The sequence below is a fragment of the Nyctereutes procyonoides genome, unplaced genomic scaffold (assembly GCF_905146905.1).
Source record: "Nyctereutes procyonoides isolate TBG_1078 unplaced genomic scaffold, NYPRO_anot_genome, whole genome shotgun sequence".
Taxonomy (NCBI): domain Eukaryota; kingdom Metazoa; phylum Chordata; class Mammalia; order Carnivora; family Canidae; genus Nyctereutes; species Nyctereutes procyonoides.
In genome coordinates this window covers 27198800-27217807 of record NW_026575133.1, presented here as the reverse complement: position 1 = coordinate 27217807, position 19008 = coordinate 27198800, and the positions used below count along the sequence as shown (strand labels likewise).

General features: G+C 40.9%; 1 non-coding gene across 1 annotated transcript; it reads left to right on the top strand.

The window, feature by feature from the left end:
* Positions 1-17577: 17577 nt before the first annotated feature.
* On the top strand, positions 17578-17680 carry LOC129494022 (U6 spliceosomal RNA). The gene has a single exon (XR_008661280.1). It is a non-coding gene; the product is annotated as a U6 spliceosomal RNA (small nuclear RNA).
* Positions 17681-19008: the final 1328 nt, after the last annotated feature.

Sequence of the window (19008 nt, the reverse complement as noted above, 5' to 3'; positions counted from 1 at the left end):
CATGAGACACAAAGAGGCAGAGGAAGAAGCAGGCTCCCAGTGAGGAGCCTGATGTGGGACTTGATCCCAGGACCCTGGGATCACGACCTGAGCCAAAGGCAGACATTGAACTGCTGAGCCCAGGCATCTCAATTCCCTACTTTTTCAAGTCTCTGCTCCAGTGCCACCTCTGAGATGTCTTTCCGGGCACCCCATCTCAAATAGCACTACCTGCTTCACTGCCTCTGTCAGCCTTGTCCCATTCTCTCCAGGTCCCCTCTGACTCCACACCTGTCTGCTGTCCATTTACCTCTCTAGAATGGAAGCTCCAGGAGCACAGGAAATAAACCTGCTCTGTTCACAGCTGTATACAGCTGCCAGCAACAGTGCCTGGTATGCAAAAGGTGCTCAATAAATGTTTGTTAGATGAGTGAGTAAATCACAGCCATTGGCCTAGAATCAAGCTTAAATAACTCAATATTAATTCTTAGTGTCATTAGGAATGAGCAAAAAAGGGGTTATATACCTTGTAAATTGTCATAGCCTTTTCTAAGAGGTTATGTTCCCATTCCTGGGAATCTAATCCAGAAAAATAAAAGCAGAAGGACACAGGACATAACAGAGATGATATTTATTTGTGCATTATATGTCAAAAAAAAGGAAATTAAGTCAGACTGTATCAGTAGGAGAATGACTGAATACATTATGGCACATCCACGTAATGAAATATTATGCAGCACTTTAAAATGAATTAGAGTTATACCAGTTGTTTCAAAGGGATTTCCATGAGGTTTTGTTGAGATTCCAAAGCAAGATTCAGAAATATGTGTGTAATATGATCCTTTGTATGTACATTTAAAAATCCTAATGCAATTATTAGTATTAAAAATATTAAGTTTGCTAAAAACAGTACATTCAATGTGTTGAGGAATAATGCTAACATACTAAAGAAATAGAAATAATTGTCTCACTTGAAAGATGTTATATCATTAATTATTCATACTAATACACTGTTTATTTTCTTATAGAGTAACAAAATGATTATATAACACAACAGGAGTGTGGAAAAATTCCAAGGAGGTGTGGGGGGTGATTCATGACTCAAAGATTTTCTTGGATATAAGCTATAACATAGTTTTAAAAGATATGAAAGTTGCAACAAAAGGAAGATAGTAAATGGCAGGGGTGCCTGGGTGGCTCAGTTGGTGAAGCATCTCACTGTGGCTCAGGTCATGATCTTGGGATGCTGGGATTGAGCCCTGAGTCAGACTCCGCTAAACAGGAAATCTGCTTCTCCCTCTGCCCCTTCCCCTTCTCATTTTCTCTCCTCCCCCCAAATAAACAAATAAATCTTAAAAAACAAAAAAAATAGTAAATGGCTAGCAAATCTTCTTCTTCAAAAAGTTTTTACTCATTGGGCGCACCAGCCTTGAAGGCTCAGGTACACAAGTTCCATGAGCCAGAGAATTTAAACTAGAAGTTCTATAAATCAAGATGATAGGCTCATTCATAATGGTGTAATTAAATAATTTGCACCATTAGTATGTCATTTTTCAAAAAAGATCATGTTGCTGCATCTACTGAAGAATTATATTCGGTGTTATATGACACATTCATTGGGACACACTAGCTTGAAAACTTCTGCAATATAGTGATCCCTAATAAACAGAAAAAAATAGAAGATTAACAAAGAAACCAAGGTATCTGTTTGTAGCAATAAGAAATTGAATTGTCTGTATGGTCAATGATTCCTAATGCTTCCAAACTCCATTTTGTATTTGAGAATGTTGGGTTGTGCAAATCCTGACAAGGCTAACCATGGCCTATTTCATGGTGAGAGTCAATGTTCATTGAAGAGAGAAGTAAACTGCTTTAAAAAAAAAGCGCAAACTATGGAAAAATTGCAAGCATGGTACCAAGAATCCTTTATGAAACATTTCAGAGAAAGTTGCCTCCATGATGCCCCAACATTCCCAAATATTGGTAAGTATTGTGTGTGCCTACAAACAAGGATGTTCTCCAGCATAAATAAAATTCAAGAAATTAACATTGATATACTACTACTATCTGATCCTGCTCAAGCTTTTCTAGTTGTCCCAGTGATGTTTTTAGAGCAAAAGGATCCAGTTCAGAATCTCATGTTGAGTTGTCATTTCTCTTTAATTTCTTTGGTCTTTCCTGATCATCATGACCTTGACACTAAAGATTACAGGCTGGTTGTTTTGTGAAATTTCCCTCCTATCAGGGTTTGCTATCTCCTTGTGATTAGATTCACGCTATGTATCTGGGGCAGGAATACCACAGAGGTGATATCGTGTTCTTCTTTGGGATCCTATCAGGGGGCGTACAATCTCAATTTGTCCCATTACTGATATTACTTACTCCACTTAACATGGAATCTATCAGGCTTCTTCACAGTATCAGCTCTGCTTTTCTATTTGTATTTAATAAGTATTTTGTGGGGAGAAATTCTGAGACTCTGGAAACATCCTATTCCTCATCATATTTTCGATTTACTCATTCATTTATATCAGTGTGGACTTCATGGTTTCCTATTTTATTCAATGGGTTATAATTCATTACCCAAATTATTTAGTTTGATACTCAAATCGTACCCTATTTGACCAGCAAGAGCCCCTCCACATGCTCCTTTGGCGTGTCCTCCTCATTCTTCAAACACTTTCTTACTTTGGGGCACAAACAGAAATTTCAAATTCATTCTGTTCTTCCTCGGTGCTGGCTATAGAGTGAGACATTTCTCCAAGGATCCCTCATTTCTTTTCATAAAGGATGGTATTTAGGAAGCAGTACCTGTGTGCTATATGTGCTCAGTGCAGTTGAGGTGTCCCTGCTTCCAGGTATATATGTAGCCAAGTGTTCACACTAGTACTCACAGGGGCTGAGCTTCTTTTATTCCAGAACTGTAACTCCATTCTCATATTGTAATCTAAATGGACTTTCTGGGGGTCCATAGTGTCAGAAAGGGGGGCACAGTCTGGTGGAACCTCCTCATTGGCCTGCAGGAGACAGTCCACTCCCCTGCTCCACCTGGCCTGCCCTAATGGGGGCTGTCACCCTGCGACAGATATAATGCAATGTGAAGAATTGGCTGCTTCCATGCACTGGGAAGTCTGCACTAAAGGCCTTTGCAACCTTCAAAACTCTTGCCATTGTAAATCCTGACTCTCCCCAAACCATCCTTCCTTAAGTTCGGCTAAAGACAGATATTCCGGGCTGTAGCTGCAATCTGTGCCACAAAATGGAACTGTACTCTCTGCCCACTGCCACCCTGCCTGCTGTCTTATGGTGAACCATTTAGAGACTAGGGAACAGAGAGGGAAAGACCTCTATGGAAGGGTCTGCTTGACTACAGATCTAATCTTTCAAACATGGCTAAAGATACTAGGGTCTTTTGCCATTAAATGCCTGAAGGTGAAACTGAATGAACTTAATGTATCTTGGAGAGTAATTATGAGACAATTTTGATTGCCAGATCGTCCCATCTAAATTAGAAATTGTTAAAAGCAGAGTCATGCTCATAAACATTTAACATTTTATACTAATTTTTATTTTATGCCTGTAATAAAAATGATTTAACTGTGTTGTCTTATATTTGAAAGGTTTGGAAATGCCTGTGCTTGGACTATTACATTTTTGGCTCTCTGACACTTATGCAGAAGGATGTCATTTCTCAGTTTGCTTTTTCTTACATTTCAACAATAATGATACAGTTAGGAGAAAAACCTTGCCACAGTCTGGGAACTTAAATAACTGTGAGAACATTCCAGTCACAGGTTTGGATTTGTTCATATGAAATCCGAGGTGTAAGTTTGTCACAGTGTTTGCAATTTCTGTTTCTCAGGAATCATCTTTTATTTTGATAACAGTCACACAAGCTCCATCTCCAGAGGCTTCCAGGGAGGGGCTTTAGTCTTCCTGTTGTGTCAGAGAATCTCTCAGACATACAGAACATTCTAGCAACTCCAAAGTGGGGCTCAGAGTTCATCGAGGCATGACTGAGAACCCAGCCAAATTATGTACTGATCTACAGGGCATTTCCTTTTTTGTTTAAAAAAATTTTTAAGTTCCTCAAATCCAGATCATTTGAATTTTTTTTTGTTTTATTTTTGTCCATTTATGTCAGCTGTAAAACTTTTTTTTTTTTTTTTTACCTGGCTAGCTGTGAGGGGAAGCAAGTGCCTGGAGCACAGCCACCAGCAATGCTGAGGCATTTTCCAGCTCCCTTAGGAACCAATCTGACTAGAAGAAGTGAAGAGAAAATGATCCTCCATGCTTCCTCATCAGCTCAAGTTGAGATGCCCGCCCTCAGCCTCTGCATATCTCAACTCAGAGGGCTTCCAAGGCCTGCTCAGGCACAGGCTCCTCCTCGAAGCCATCTCTGACCACCAGAGCCGGAAGCAGCCCTCCCCTCTTCTGAAGAGCTGCTGTCCTTCTGATGCCTTCCTAGTGACCCTCACCAACTTGAACAAATCGTGATGACTACCCCTGTCCTTTGTGCCATCTTCTGATCTCTCTGGGTAACTCTGAGCTCTTTGAACTCAGGTACTGCACGGAATTCAGCCCCAGATCTCTCTTGCTGTGCATCAGTAGCACATAAACAGTTGTTGAATGAACGAAGGCAAGAATCCAGTGTTCTGGAGAGGAAAACCTACGTACGATGGAGTTAGCCCATGGGCAACTGATCCGAGTCCTTTGTGTCTTAGGGGTGAGGAGTCTGAGCTAATGGAGAGGAGACTATCTAGGCAGGCACGGATAGTCTTAGATGCTCCTGAAATCCCTTTAGCACGAAGAGGCCATGAAAAATTAGAGACATGTTCTCTGCTTCACAATCTGGACTCAGGACTGGGAGGTGATATAGTCAGATGAAAGCCCAAGTCTTTAATAAGAAAGAAAGAAAGAAAGAAGAAAGAAAGAAAGAAAGAAAGAAAGAAAGAAAGAAAGAAAGAAAGAAAGAAAAAAGCCACGTTTGTTTACTGAAGACAGACTGGATGAGACACAACAGTATGACAAGAGAGGAGGGCCTGGGGTGCAGACAGAGGTGCTCCCGCAGCCCCACCAGGCCCGGACGAGCTGACCCCTGAAACGTCAGTAACACACGCCCCCGAAGAGTGGCTCCGCCACTCAGGCCGTGCCCCCCATCCTGAGCCTGCTCTGTTGCAGTCTGACTCACTGTGGTCATGGGGCTCCTTTGTCTCTCCTCCCAATTGTGTGGAGTGGTTCTTTGGCCTCCATTTCACAAAGCCGGCTTTGGATGCTCTCCAGCGACTCTGCTCCCTGCTTACAAAGAACTGGGCCGAGAGGGCAAATTGGGACCAGGGAAGGTTTTTTTGGAACTTCTTTTGGCAACAAGCCTAAAAGGCCATTAAACCTAAAAGCCATGTAATTTTTCTGCTGGGCAGGGAATGGAGTAAGGGTCTGGTTCTACTTATGAAGTAAGATTCCTGCTTTTGTGGGAAGTTTGCGGTAGAAACGACCCATTTTGTGTTTTTAGTTTAAAAATTATTTCCTCTGCTCTGCTAGGTGAATAAATAATTGTGCTCCATTATGACGGAAATAGTCATTTTGTTCACATAAGAAAGCCTCTGGCATCTTGGAAACAACAGACAATAAAGCATCCGTGCTGGGTATTAGTAAGTCTTAACTTTTTCAAGTGTGTATCTTTGAAAAATGTTAAAGAATAAAGACATCTGGTAAAGGTCAAATTCATGTTCTTATTTCAGGCCTCTGTTCATTTGACATTTCGGTTGAGGAAAGACAGTTTCTCTGCTACTCGGGGAGGAAGTAAAAGTTGTCCAATGGCAGATGTAGTGCCGCTGTTAAACAAAACCCTAATATTAATTTCCTCTCTGTTCTAAATCACTGGGGGGCAATGGGACGGCTTAGTCTTTGCCACGTGAGGGAAGACAAGCAGTAAAGAAAATAAAACATTTCCCTATCCGTGAAAAGACAAACACAAAAACCACACCAAGTGAAACATTTTTGACAGACGTCTTTAGTTTTCACACACACACAACACACACACACACACACACACACACAGATCTGCAACCTGAAAACATGGCGTTGGAGAAAAAAGGAAACAAAATACTAGCAGAACATCCCACAAATCTCAAACTTTGCACTGACTTGGAGGAAGAGTGTTCGACAGAGACGGTTGTGAGTTTGGACAGCTCGACTTAATTGATGTTGTCCAATGACAGTCCCTTAGACCCCTGAGGACCTGAGAGGGAAAGTCATTGTCAAAAAGAACCTCACGTTGGTTTCTATGTCTCCTCCTCTGGCCACTACGTCCCTGGGGCAGAGCCATGAAGGAGTCTGGAAGGCCTGGCCAGTTGGACTGATGAGCCGAGACCCTCGCTGCTGGGCCTGCCTGGGGTCGGGCCTGGAAGTCCTGACCTCTGACGGCCTCTGGGCACAGGCCCGCAGCAGCCCACCTGCCCACCTGCAGACACCATCGCAATGTCTGGAATCCCCCACACCAAGTCCTCCCGCCTCTCCGGCGGCCGGGGAGCAATCACGCTTCTGCTGAGCTTAATTCATCTTCCTCTTACAGGCTGTGTTTAAGACTGGCCGGCAGAGATCAATGCCTCTCCTGCACGCTTTAGACCAGACAGGAAATGAGCAGAGATGTTCTTAGTTTACTGCAGCTCTAACTGTCTTTGTACAACATTGTCTTCCCCACCTTACCCACAGCGGTTGCCTTGTTTGGACCATGGCTGGCATTAGGGGATTGAATTCTGTTTAAGAAAAATCACCTGCCCAACCGCCTGCTCTTTGACGTGATTATTCCAGCTGAGATATTCTGTTCCTCACAGGGCGCTTATTGCAAAATCTTTACTTTCTTTTTATTGAATTTACTACATTTTTCAAGTGGCCAGAAAAATTCTTTCGTATAAGGCCGTTGGTATATCTTTCTTTAAACAAGAATGATCTGAAAATTTATTTAAATATTTATAGAGGACGTAAAGTAGGAAATGATTGTTGCAAAAGCAATGCCTTTCGATATAATTTTCAAAAATTCAGGTTTTCACATTTTAAGAGTATATGCTCTGCACATGTTGTTGATACATAGGAAAGAGGGTTTTTTTCCCTTCATGAAAGAAGAGAAAGAAGCAGAAAGAGGCCAGGATGCAGGGTTTTAATGAACAAGTACTTGGAAGTTTTGAGCATCACTATGTGTTCAGTCGAGAAAGGGACAGGGAATGAGATGTCTTGCCTCAGCTATAGAGAGAGGAGAATCGACACTTTTGGACTTTTGCCTGAGAGGGTCACCTGCAGGCATTGTCACTATGGCCAATGTTTTCCATCAGGGTACAAGGATGCCGGGTTGCCACCACAAAGGACACCTTTGTTGAAGGCTCTTAATGTTTTATTTTATTGGGATTTCTGAGAAGCACACATTTTGAAACTCCAAATACCATTTTCTGACTATTAACCACTAGATATGTCAGGGTTGATGACATGAGAGACCTCTCCTTCCTTTTCCCCCTCTCTCTCTCTCTCTCTCTCTCTCTAAGATTCACAGGTAAAGTCCTCCTACTGTGATATTCCATGGCTGTTTCTGTTTTAAGGAAAAGCTGGGACAAGGCTGGGAGCTTGGCCTAGCCAGGGTGTATTTTAAAAGATCATGATTTCTGACCTTAGAGAAGCAGCACTTCATTATCAAGAAGAGGCAGTTCTAGAAAACACATTTGGAATGCTCTCTAAGGCCTCTCTACCTCCAACATGCCCAAATTCATTGTGTGATGTATTGTTGTTTGCTATTTGGATACCCTTCACTGAATGGTGAGCAAAAGAGGCAATTTTTTATTCTTTTTTTTTCAGTAAGTCAATAATAGAAAAAAATTCCTATGCATTCTAACCTATTTGGTCTCCCACAATGCCCTTTAATTTGAAAGAAAATGAAGAATTATTATAGAAATCCACCAAAAAAAATTAATGCAAAATGAGCAGAGCTGTTTTGTTTCTGCTAGTGGTGCAATATTTTCTCATGGTTATGTTCTTGAAACATGAATCTGTGATAGTTTAAGAGCTGAATACATAATTTAATACTGCCCAAGGCCAGCATTAGCTAAAGCAGATGTTTGTGAAAGATGCATGTCTTTATTGGAGGCCTGAGCTGCCCTAATTCGGTCCATTTCACTCTGCCTCCCTTTCGGTGCTCTCTTCTGCAATGATGGAGTCTGAGAATGGCCCCCTTCGAGGAGCCCCAGGAGGGCCCATTACACACGACAGAAAGCTGCCCAAAATGCAGAAGCTGGTTGTCTTTCGGGGTTGTTTTATGTATCCAACTGTTGACATGTCATTGAATCCCTGGATCTCACAATGAGAGAATCTCATTGAGATTCTGAGAATCTCAGAAGGTTCTCTTGAGGCCTGGATCCTCTATGATATTCAGAGCTTCACATTTGTTCCATGACAGCATAATCCTCACAAGGAAGCAGTCTGAGTGGGGTGACCAACAGTGGCAATTTTGAAATTCCAACTCGACCGTGTCCTCACTGTGTGGCCCTGAACTAGTTAATGGAACTTCTCTGTTTTCTCATGACATTTACCTCGCAGTGTTGTTTTGAGGCTCCGATGAGGTAATGGATAGAAAATCCTTACCATGTGCCTGGAATACTGGAAGGACTAAGTGGAAACCATGACTATAGTTGCATTTTTCGTCAATGTCCGTTTCCCTGGAAGCTCCCGCCTGGATTCTAGTTGTGCCCCGCAGCTAGCTAGCTGCAGAAAGCAAACCCAACCTCTGTCCCACATACCTGTCAACCTGATATTTGGAATGTTCATCCTTTTCACCTCTTTCCTCTCCATCCTTTGGACTCTTTATCACAATCACCATAAATTGCTCTCATTTCTCCAAGCGTCCACTGTTCTTGCTCATCCCTGGCCTTTTGCACATGCTGTTTCTCTCAGCCTGGGCTTCTTCCTCCACTACTACTTCCCCCATTTTGGCCACATCAAATCCACTTCAAACTTCAGGTCTCAACTAAAATGTCCCTTCTGCAATAAGCCTCCCTCGGTCCCTGGCATATTTCCCAGGGCCAACTGCCCCTTACATCCCCAAGCACTAATTGAGTTTTGCAGGAAGAAGATATAAGGAAAAAATTAGGCAGAGGTGGAGGAAAAGAAGCATATGTCTCATTACTTGGAACTGAGCTACCCTGCAGCAACATGGAGACTGAATTAAAGTCCCTAACTGAAGATAATACTTATAATGATTTTCTATCTCCAGGGGCTGTGACTTTACCTTTCAGTGGCTGAAAGCATTGGTCTCCATGAGGCAGGGTCGGTGTTATCTTCATTTCTAATCTGTAGAGACTGGCAGTGTCTGGCACAAGTTTGCTGCTCACTAGGTAGGTATTTCTTTTAAACATGTCAGTAGACTTCTTTTCTGAGAGCTTTCACATCCTTTTTCTGATCTGCCCATCTTAACAAAACAGGGAAGCCCTCATAGCTTTTTTTACTGCCAACTCTCTTTGCAGGGGAATCAACTGAAACTAAGGAGTACTGGCTCATGAATGACAAATCAAATCCTGCATATTCAGAGTCCTAGTCCAGAGGTCCTTTCATGCCATGAATGTCTCTCCCTTTCCTTCTTCACTGCAGATGGAAGGCTACAGACCTATAGCTCAACAAATAAGATGTTAAACTGAATAAATGTCTGCACAGACACTTTCTCTCAGGGAGGGAGAAAGGATTATACCCACCAACTTTATTTCACATGGAGGGTAAGGACAGGAAGGCAGCTCTCTGGTAACATGAAAGGATAAGAGGTCAGGTATAGTTTGTACCAACCCAGCTTAGACTAATTCTGAAGCCTACTCTAGTATTGTCACCTAAAACACCAAAGCTTGATTTTCACAGGGTATCTGATGTTGGTTATATTAGCTGGTGCCAGCAATATCCTCCTCTTAGCTAGGATGGTCCCATTATTCAGTGGGTTCTTCTAGGAACAAACAAAAGCAGGGGATCTTTAACAAATTTTTTTTTAAAATTTATTTGAGAAAACGTATGCATGTATGCATGCACATGAGCAGAAAGAGGGACAGGAGGAGAGGCAGAGGGAGAGGGATAAGCCGACTCTGTGCTGAGTGTGGAGCCTGTTGTGGGGCTTGATCCCATGACCTTGAGATCATGACCTGAGTCTAAATTAAGAGTCTGCTGCTCAGCTACTCAACTGACTGAGCCACCCAGACGCCTCCCTTTTTTGTTCTGAAGGTACTTTGCCCAGCTGCTGTAGTAGGTAAAGGTCTTCTTACAATACCTGCCTAGAAGTTAGGAATGGGTCTTCATCTTCCTTTGCCTTCTAGAAAGACTTGAGCCTGAGCTGACCCTGAATACTGAGTGCCTAGAATCAGTAAAGAGAATTTTGATCAGGGCCAGAGAAACAACTGTTCCTTCTTGCTCTCCCATCTCTGGGCTCTCTCTCAGATGTATTAAGCCCAAGCCAGCGACAACGCTGGCCAAATGACAGGCTAAAGCCCACAGCTGTCCTTTGATAGTGGCAAGATCCAACTGAAAAATAATCATGAAGATGGCCCTGAGAGTTTTGGGAGATAAGTAAGCATAGATTGACTGCAGGCCTAGTAGGGAGACTGAACCGTTGATCCCAGGTCCACCAGCCAAGAAGCCTATTTGGAGCTCTGGCTATCCCAGAAGCCAACCAGGACTAATGGAGGAATCCATTTTCCCAGCCACACCCTAGTGGAGGAATGCATTTAGCCCAGCATAAAGGAAACAGGGAAATGGAAAGGAAAATGGAAAAGGAATCAACATTGTTGAAGAAGGCATCATCACGAGCCCTGAGGCGGGTGAGAAAGCAGAGCTCACAGCAGTGTGGCCCAAATGGGTTTTGAGCCTTTGTCTCAGGAAGACTAAAATCAACATGGCAGAGGTGATGGTATCTGACCCCTTAGCCAGCAAGGGCAAGAGAAGAAACCATGGGATTTGGGGAGTGGAGAGGTGCGAAGACCACCACAAGATTTCCTGTTATATGAGCCTTTGCCAATACGGTTTGTGAACACTGCCCGAGCATTTGAAAAAATATCCCAAATTTACTCACCTGAGTTAGACCACAAATCAGAATACAGTTTGATTTTTAGTCCCTTGTCAAGATCACACGTGCACCGACATGAAATTCTATGCAAGATACTGTGGCCACTGAACTACAGTAAATATAAAAGCTTTAACTGATAGATTGCTTGACAACAACTTGTAGTTCAACAATGTAAAATTTAAAGAAAAAAAGAGAAAACCTTCCTAAACCAGTTACTTCTAGTTGTAAATAGTTCAAAGGACTGATGCTTAGTTTAATTCTTTCACCTCAAGAAACAGCTTCGGGGCTTTCTTGGCCTATAGAGGAGACAAGGGTAAGCCAAAATGAATTGGTTGAGGGAATACCACATTGGCATAAACTAAACAAAGAAAGGAAGAGACTTACAACTGAGTTTCAGGCAAATAAGTGCTATCATTTGCAAAATACTGGGATGCTAGATGTCAAAATTTGATCTGCAAGGTTTGGGGGCTTACGGAGAAGCCTGCACACATAAAAGTATGATCTCCAGAGTGTAGCCAGGATTACAGAGCTTACTGTGGAAGCTGTAACATACTCGCAGCTTCCTTTCTCTGGGAAATAATTTTACATTATGACTGTTTGTGACTAAAATGTAGTTCTATTGCATAATATCATCATCAGAGCCATCTTCCTCTGTGTCCAGGCATCTGAATTACATCCGCAATATGCCTTCAGGCATATTACATACAATTAGGAAATCTTCTTTAGTAGCTCATTTTTTCCCAAATATGTAATTTTGGCTGAATGATATTAAGGGATTAAAAAAAAAGATATCATTACATTAACTGAAATTATTACTATTTTAATTTGCTGCAAAGCCTTTATTTCAAGTATCATTTCTTATAACTTGTAACTCAGTGGGTATCATAATCCTGATAGAATTTTAGCTACTTGATAGCCTGAGACATTTTGGGGGAATCATTCCCAACAGAAAATCAGTTTAATGAGCACTTCTGGTGTTAACTGTGAACAGCTATTTTCCACACTCTTAAAGTACATGACTAAGCCAGGGACTCATGCCACCTTTTGTAATGTAACACCTGGTGTTCTGTTCCTCCCCCTCCTGACCCTAACAATCATCCTCGAGTAACGCCTAGCCAATTTATGGAATTGATGGACTCCAGAGAAAGTGGAGGAGCTGAGCCAGCTTCCTGAAATAGCAAGTTTTAAGATGAATTTCTGGAACAACCACTTTAAAGTGCAATACAATGAAACTTTCTCTTATAATTTTCAACCAGCTAAGCCTTTGCCAAAAGGGTATTATTTGTTGAAGAAAGTGACATCCCTGGGAATGCAGAAAGCAAATCACTGATAGAAATAGAAATATCTAGCCACTCACTAAATTTTCTCTTCAACTAAAACATGGTGAAAACCTGGGACATGGTGTTTTCTGAAATGTTAATCATACATCCGGAGCGCCTTGGTGGTTCAGTCAGTTGGGCGTCTGGCTCTTAATTTTGGCTCAGGTCCTGATCTCAGGATCATGGGACTGAGCTCTGCATCAAGCTCTGCACTCAGCAGGGAATCTGCTTGAGATTCTCTCTCTCCCTCTGCGCCCCGCCCCCCCAGCTTATTAGCATGCACACATCCAAGCACGCCCTCTCTCTCTCTTAAATGAATAGATACTTCTTAAAAAAAAAATCATACATCCTACATATTGCAGTCTTGTGGTCAAGGTAGTGCTTGGAATTTCTCTCCCCTTCTCCAAACACAGCAATGACAAAATATGTGGCCAGTATTTCATATGTATTTTACAAATTACATTATATTACATATATATTATAAATTGAAAAGTATGGCCATGCTAAAAAAAATGAGCTAAACATTCTGATGGACCAGAAACAGAACTACAGAGGAGAAAGTGTATCAAGAGCTGGAGACCTACAGAGCTTTAACACTAAAGCAGACACAGGGGTAAAGATCTGATTCCCGTGGGAAAGCCTGGGCAGGAGCACCTTGTGCCCAGCTGGGGACCAGAGCTTTACTTCTTGCATATAATCAAGGGTTAATCATGCTCTCTAATATGTGAAAAGAGCCAGAAAAAGCTCCTATTGCTGTTCCCTGACTGTGGCAGCAATTGGACTGAGCTGCCCGCTGGTCCCCTTGGCTTACCCTGGGACAGCACCCATATCACTGTAGGACTGGACATGGAGTTACCAGGTTATGACCTGGGGTCCCAAGGAGCTTCCTTGTTTCCACAAACGGATTGACAAGGTGAGGAAAGTATTAAGAGCAGGGGGAAAGCCCACTCAAGATGAACCCACAAGCTAAAATGTCAAAGCTCATGAGAGTAAAGGAGCAATGAGAAAAGCAGCCAGCAGTCTTAACTATCAGCTGTATTAGTTTCTTATTGCTGCTTTAACAAATTATCCCACACTTAGTGGCTTAAAACACCAACTTATTGTTCCAGTTTTGTAGTTGAGACGTCTGAACTGGCTCTGGGTGGGCTAAATTCTAGGTGCTAACAGGGCTGACTCCTTCCTGGGGAGAATCCACCACCTTGGCCCTTCCAGCTTCTAGAGGCTGCCTATATTCCTTGGCTCATGGCTCCTCTCCGTCTTTAAAGCCAGCAATGACGGGGTGAGTCTTTCTCACACTGCAGTGCTTTGAACTCTTCTTCTACTTCCCTTCCACATTTAAGGACCCTTGTTGTTACATCAGGCCCACCTGGATAATCCACGAGAATCTCTGCTTTAACATCAGGGGATGAACAACCGTAATTCTATCTGCAACTTTAATTTTTTCATGTAATGTAACAAATTCCCAGGTTCCAAGCATTATGACATAAACATCTTTGCAGGAAGACATTACTCTGCCTACTATATCAGGACCTATTTACTCCTGACAAATGGAAGAGATAGAACAATCTCAAGTGACTTTAAGAAAACTAGCATAAGAACCCCAAAAAGATAAAAGATTTTTTAAAAATAGGAAACTATGAAGGAATTTATGCATGGCTAACCAGTAGTAGAAAATGAGTCTATGGGTATTGGAGTAGATTTGGTAAAGTACCTCAACTCTGTTCTAACCTCCTATCAGCATGCTCTCCTGGATCAAAAAGACTAGAAAAGTAAAACAAAATCTGTATTACCCAGGCTCTCACACAGCTTAAGAAACCATTCAGGTTTGGCCAGTCAGATGCATGCTTGTGAGACCTGTATGTGGAGCCAAGTTCAGGGGAGGGAGAAGTAGTGATGCAGGAGACATCCATTCTCCTCTTGTGGGTTAGGCAGGCACAGCATGGCCCTGAAGAGGTGGGACTTCAAGTTCTCCTCAGTAGACCGAAGCCTAGGTAGCCAACAATTTCCTGGAGCCAACAACTGCAGTGTGTGGCCTCCTGGTGCTTGGAAAGCAGCTAAAGTCCGACATCTGCGGTGATCCTGGGGGGTGGCAGGTGCTATTGCAGCTTCCTGACTCGGTGTCCTTAGAAGCTAGCATCTGCAAAATTGTCCTTGGAGTCATTCCTGGAGATCAGTGTAGAACCTGTTCTCAACCTTCTAATGATTGCTTAAGTTCTGAATTCCCTGTAAAGTACCCTTTCTATTTAAAATCATGAACATGAAAAAAGTAAAAAATAAATAATAAAATCACGAACATGCCTCCTATTATTTACAGGACCCTGACTGTTATAAGCACAACATACATTTCCTAAAACTGGGGACGGGCTGCTACTAATTGTGCTTTCTTCGCAAGACTTAGTGGTGTTCGGTGATCTTTCTCCCATCACTACAAATTTGCTACTAGGTACAGGTAAACAATGTATGCCATAACTAAACTTTAAATTATAAACAAGTGATTTTACAAAGTTAAAAGTATGTCACTGAACAGCTGGAAGGAGACAAAATGACTTTCTAGGGAGCATCATAATCCCATTTTTTATTTTAATAAAAACAAACATCATGCAATTGGGTAAAATGAAAATAGACCTTAGGTAGTAGATGGGGGCCACAGCAGCATTTGGCTGACAGTATTGACAAATTATCTCCTTCTAGTCCCTGGATGGTATGTGTCAGGTTAGTAAGAATGAATCCATTTTTCTGATGACTTCTTTATTTCAAATGGCACATTGTAAAGGGAAAAGCTCAGGACTTACGCATTTTCAATTTTCTGTCATCAGAAAATGAGTTGCATGGTCATTTGGGGAGGGCTTGGCAGGCCAAGTCCCTCTTTCTCTGTGCATTGCCCATTGCTGTCATGGGAAGCTTTATACTCCTTCACTCAAAAAATTCTTCATGAGTGTGAGTGGATCAAGGTAAGAACCCAGTACAGAATGTTGGCTTTTTTTTCAGTCCTGCTATTTAGAAAAAATAATGAGTTTCTTTGATTTGTTGAGTAGAATCAAGATAACTGAGAGCTACCCCTAGAGAAAACATACCATTCATTGCTATGAATGTCATCCTTTTCCAAAGCAAATTCCAAATTTCAAAGTCTGGATTTCCTTTTGTAGCTTTCTCACATACTTCTTGAGATCATAAATTAAGACTCATACCACATCCTTTATCTTTTTATTTCAAGATCATGACATGAACCCATCCAGAGAATAGATTCCCATTAACTTTCCGGCCAATTGTTTCTGTTAAGAAAATTTTGCATGCTATTTTCCTTAAAATCGATTTTTCAAAAATAACATACATTGCCAGAGAATGGTGAGTCAATCACAGTAACAGCTGAAGCAAAAAAAATAATAATTTTTCAATTAAGAGAGAAAAGTCTAAAGAAAAAGCATCAATTATTTCATTGAAAAATGACTTCTTATATAATGAGGTAGCCTTGTTGTAGGCCAGTCATCTTTAATAAGATGCATCCCTATCACTAGGGGCATTTGGGATGGCACAGATGGTACTGCTCTGTGAAGGGGGTGAAGGGGTGCCTTGGGAAGGACATTGAAAATACATGTGCCCTTTGTATGCCATGGTGAGCTCCTTCTATTATCTTGTAAAGTGGGAAAATGGGTTCCACTGCCTTATCCTTATTTGGGATTTTGATCTAAAATGCATTCTATACCTCAAATTTGGCTAAGTATTCCTAGGACAGAAATATGCACAAATTCTCATCTAGAAGTACTGTTGAGTAGGGGATAAGAAGGTAAGAAAAGAATAAGTATGTCTAAGCAGAGAAAATCAAAATATAGTTGAGCACCTAATTGGCCAACTGCCTTCTACCACTTCAACACTTGAATCTTCCTGGCTACCTGCACAGTATTATTAACGTAGAATAAATCGTTTGACATGACTAGGTTTTAGGAAAATATCTGAGAGTCACTCAGGCAAAAAATCAGTTTGAAATAGATGAAATTTTCCATCTGAGCGGCTTCTACCAGGAGAGAATGTTTCTAGGAGTGCAGTATTTTTAATCTTGTTTTAAAATAAATACTTTAATGTATAAATCACACAATTGTAAAGGCACTTCAATTTTACTTTCCTTTAGTTTTGAGGTTTTGGAATTGCTCTGTGCAGTCCCCAGTAAAAGCTCTTAGATAAAACTTGCATGCCGAAAACCACCGTCACAAATGTGCAAGTACAACTATAAATTTATACAACACTCAAGCTGTTTGTAGTTTGCAAAATTTGCTAATAAAATGCAGAAGTAGGGTTTCCATTTAACATTCTCTGGCACTGGCACTGCATGTATATCTTGGGTGCAGGCAAAAGATGGAAATTTCCATGCACAGAGAATCTTTTGTGGTTGTGACAGTTTGCTAATATCTTAATGAGTGAATTATGATAATTATGAAAATCTTAGCTTTACATTATTTGTGAAGAGCGTCTGTGTGTGTGTGAGAAAGAGAGAGAGAGAGAGAGCCTTCCCAGGCAAATACAGCATTCTGATTCAGCAGCATTCAATGAGGAACATTTCATGGGCTAATAATACAAAATGGATCTTAAACTGCTGCATATTAATCAAATTCATTAAAGTACATTCATTAATTTGTGTGTATAACAGCCAAACTGGGAATGTGGAATTTGCTGATTTTGCACAAAATACATACATTAATGAATGCTAAAACTTCAACATGAGTAATAGCTTTAACAATATTTTTATAAAGCAAAATTCTAAGTATTCTAAATACCTAATTGTTAATTATTTTCTTTTTAATAGTTCCACTTTCATTTCATTTTGTTATTAGCTGTAAGTGGAAAAACAAATGCGGAAGAAGAAAACAATTCAGAAATAAAGGATAACCCCAAAAGTTTGTAAAGAAAAACTACAGGACATTAATATTAAGTTTCCTACCTCTCCTTCCAATCATTTAATTTAAAAATGGGTTCAGGGCACCTTAGACACGGTCATACTTCTATGTACAAAGAAACATGACTTTGAAGCTAAATTAGAAGTCTTTCATTTCCTCTCTGGGACTGGAGGCTGGGAGGGCATGGCAAAGGAAAACACACCATCAGACAGTGTGTGTGTAAATGCCTACAACTAATGGAAAATTTTTACATTTCTTCCTAAGTCAGGGGATTTAAGACTTGTGCTAATAATGACTAGTGTCCCTTCAGCAGCACATATACAGATATTCTGTATCTGGAATGATACGGAGATTAATTAGCATGTCCCCTGCACAAGGATGACATGCAAATTTTCGAAGTGTCCCATATTAAAAAAATAAAAGGTAACTATGTGATGTGATGGATGTTAATTAACTTGATTGTGGTGGTCATTTCAAAATGTGTATGTATCATGTTGTACCCTTACAATATATAAACTTTTGTCAATTATTCATCAGTTTGTTAAAAAAATAAATCAATAACTACCTTTCTAATATATTACTTTTTACCTTGGATGCTAATTGCTCTGAAGGCAAGACTCCCTTCCTTGTCCTGAATAGCATTTAGCAAATATCTGGAAATATTTAATATCCAATTGAAGTTTTAAAAAGGTATACAGGTGTCTTCAACACAAGACTGCTCAGACCCCTTGATATGTTCATGTACATTATAAAGCTCTGAGCACAAGGGAACCAGAGCATTTTACAAACAATTAAATGAAGGACTTTCCCCCTACCTCTTCATATCTCACAAAACACTGGAGTTCTAGGGAATGCAGGTATTTTATCAATGTTATTAAGCAAGCCGGTAATTGGCAGACACCTCCCAATTAAAAAGAAAACTAATAGAGTTATCTATTAATACATTAATATATATTAAATTTAAAATAACTACTGTACAAAGCAAAACATGGTAAGAATTATGAGACAGGTGCAAACATAACCACAGGTTCAGAAGAGTCCGTGCAAGGAAACATTGGCAATCAGGTCAGAGGCTACGTGCTGATCTGGAAGCTTGTGGAGGGCAGGACCCTTCAGTTCCTTCTTCAACTCCCACCAGCTCTGGACTCTCTGACTAACCAGTGCTTAGTGCAAAACCCTCCACGTGGAGAAAGTCAATCCAACACAGGAAGGAAGGTGAGGATTTCTAGGTCACAGTGGGTTAGCAAAAACAACTGTGCTAGAACAGCCTGATCCAAAGGACCAGGGTGTTCCATAGAACCCCAGTCCTGTGTGATGTCAGGCAGAGGACGATTAGTGTGAAATTACTATGCTTGCTTCCAGGTATGTTGAGCTTTCTTCTTAATTAGGAGGTATTTGCCAACTTTCTAACTTGCTTAGGAACATTGCTGGACATCAGCATTCTCCAGAACTCCAGTATTTAGTGAGTTATGAAAGGATAAGGAAAAGAGTTGATAATTTAGCTGTTTGTAAAATGCTTCTGGTTCCCTTATGCTCTCAGCTTTACAATGTACATGAACCTATGAAGGGGGGTCTAAGAAGTCTTATCCTGTTATTATCTGACTCCATTTCTATGTATGAAAAAGAGGAACGAACAGTTCACAAACTTCAGTATTTTAATCATCAGTGGAAACAATTATTTTTCATCCTCCAGTTGGGAGATGGTATAACTAAAGAAGTGCAATTAGTGATCAGTATCTTG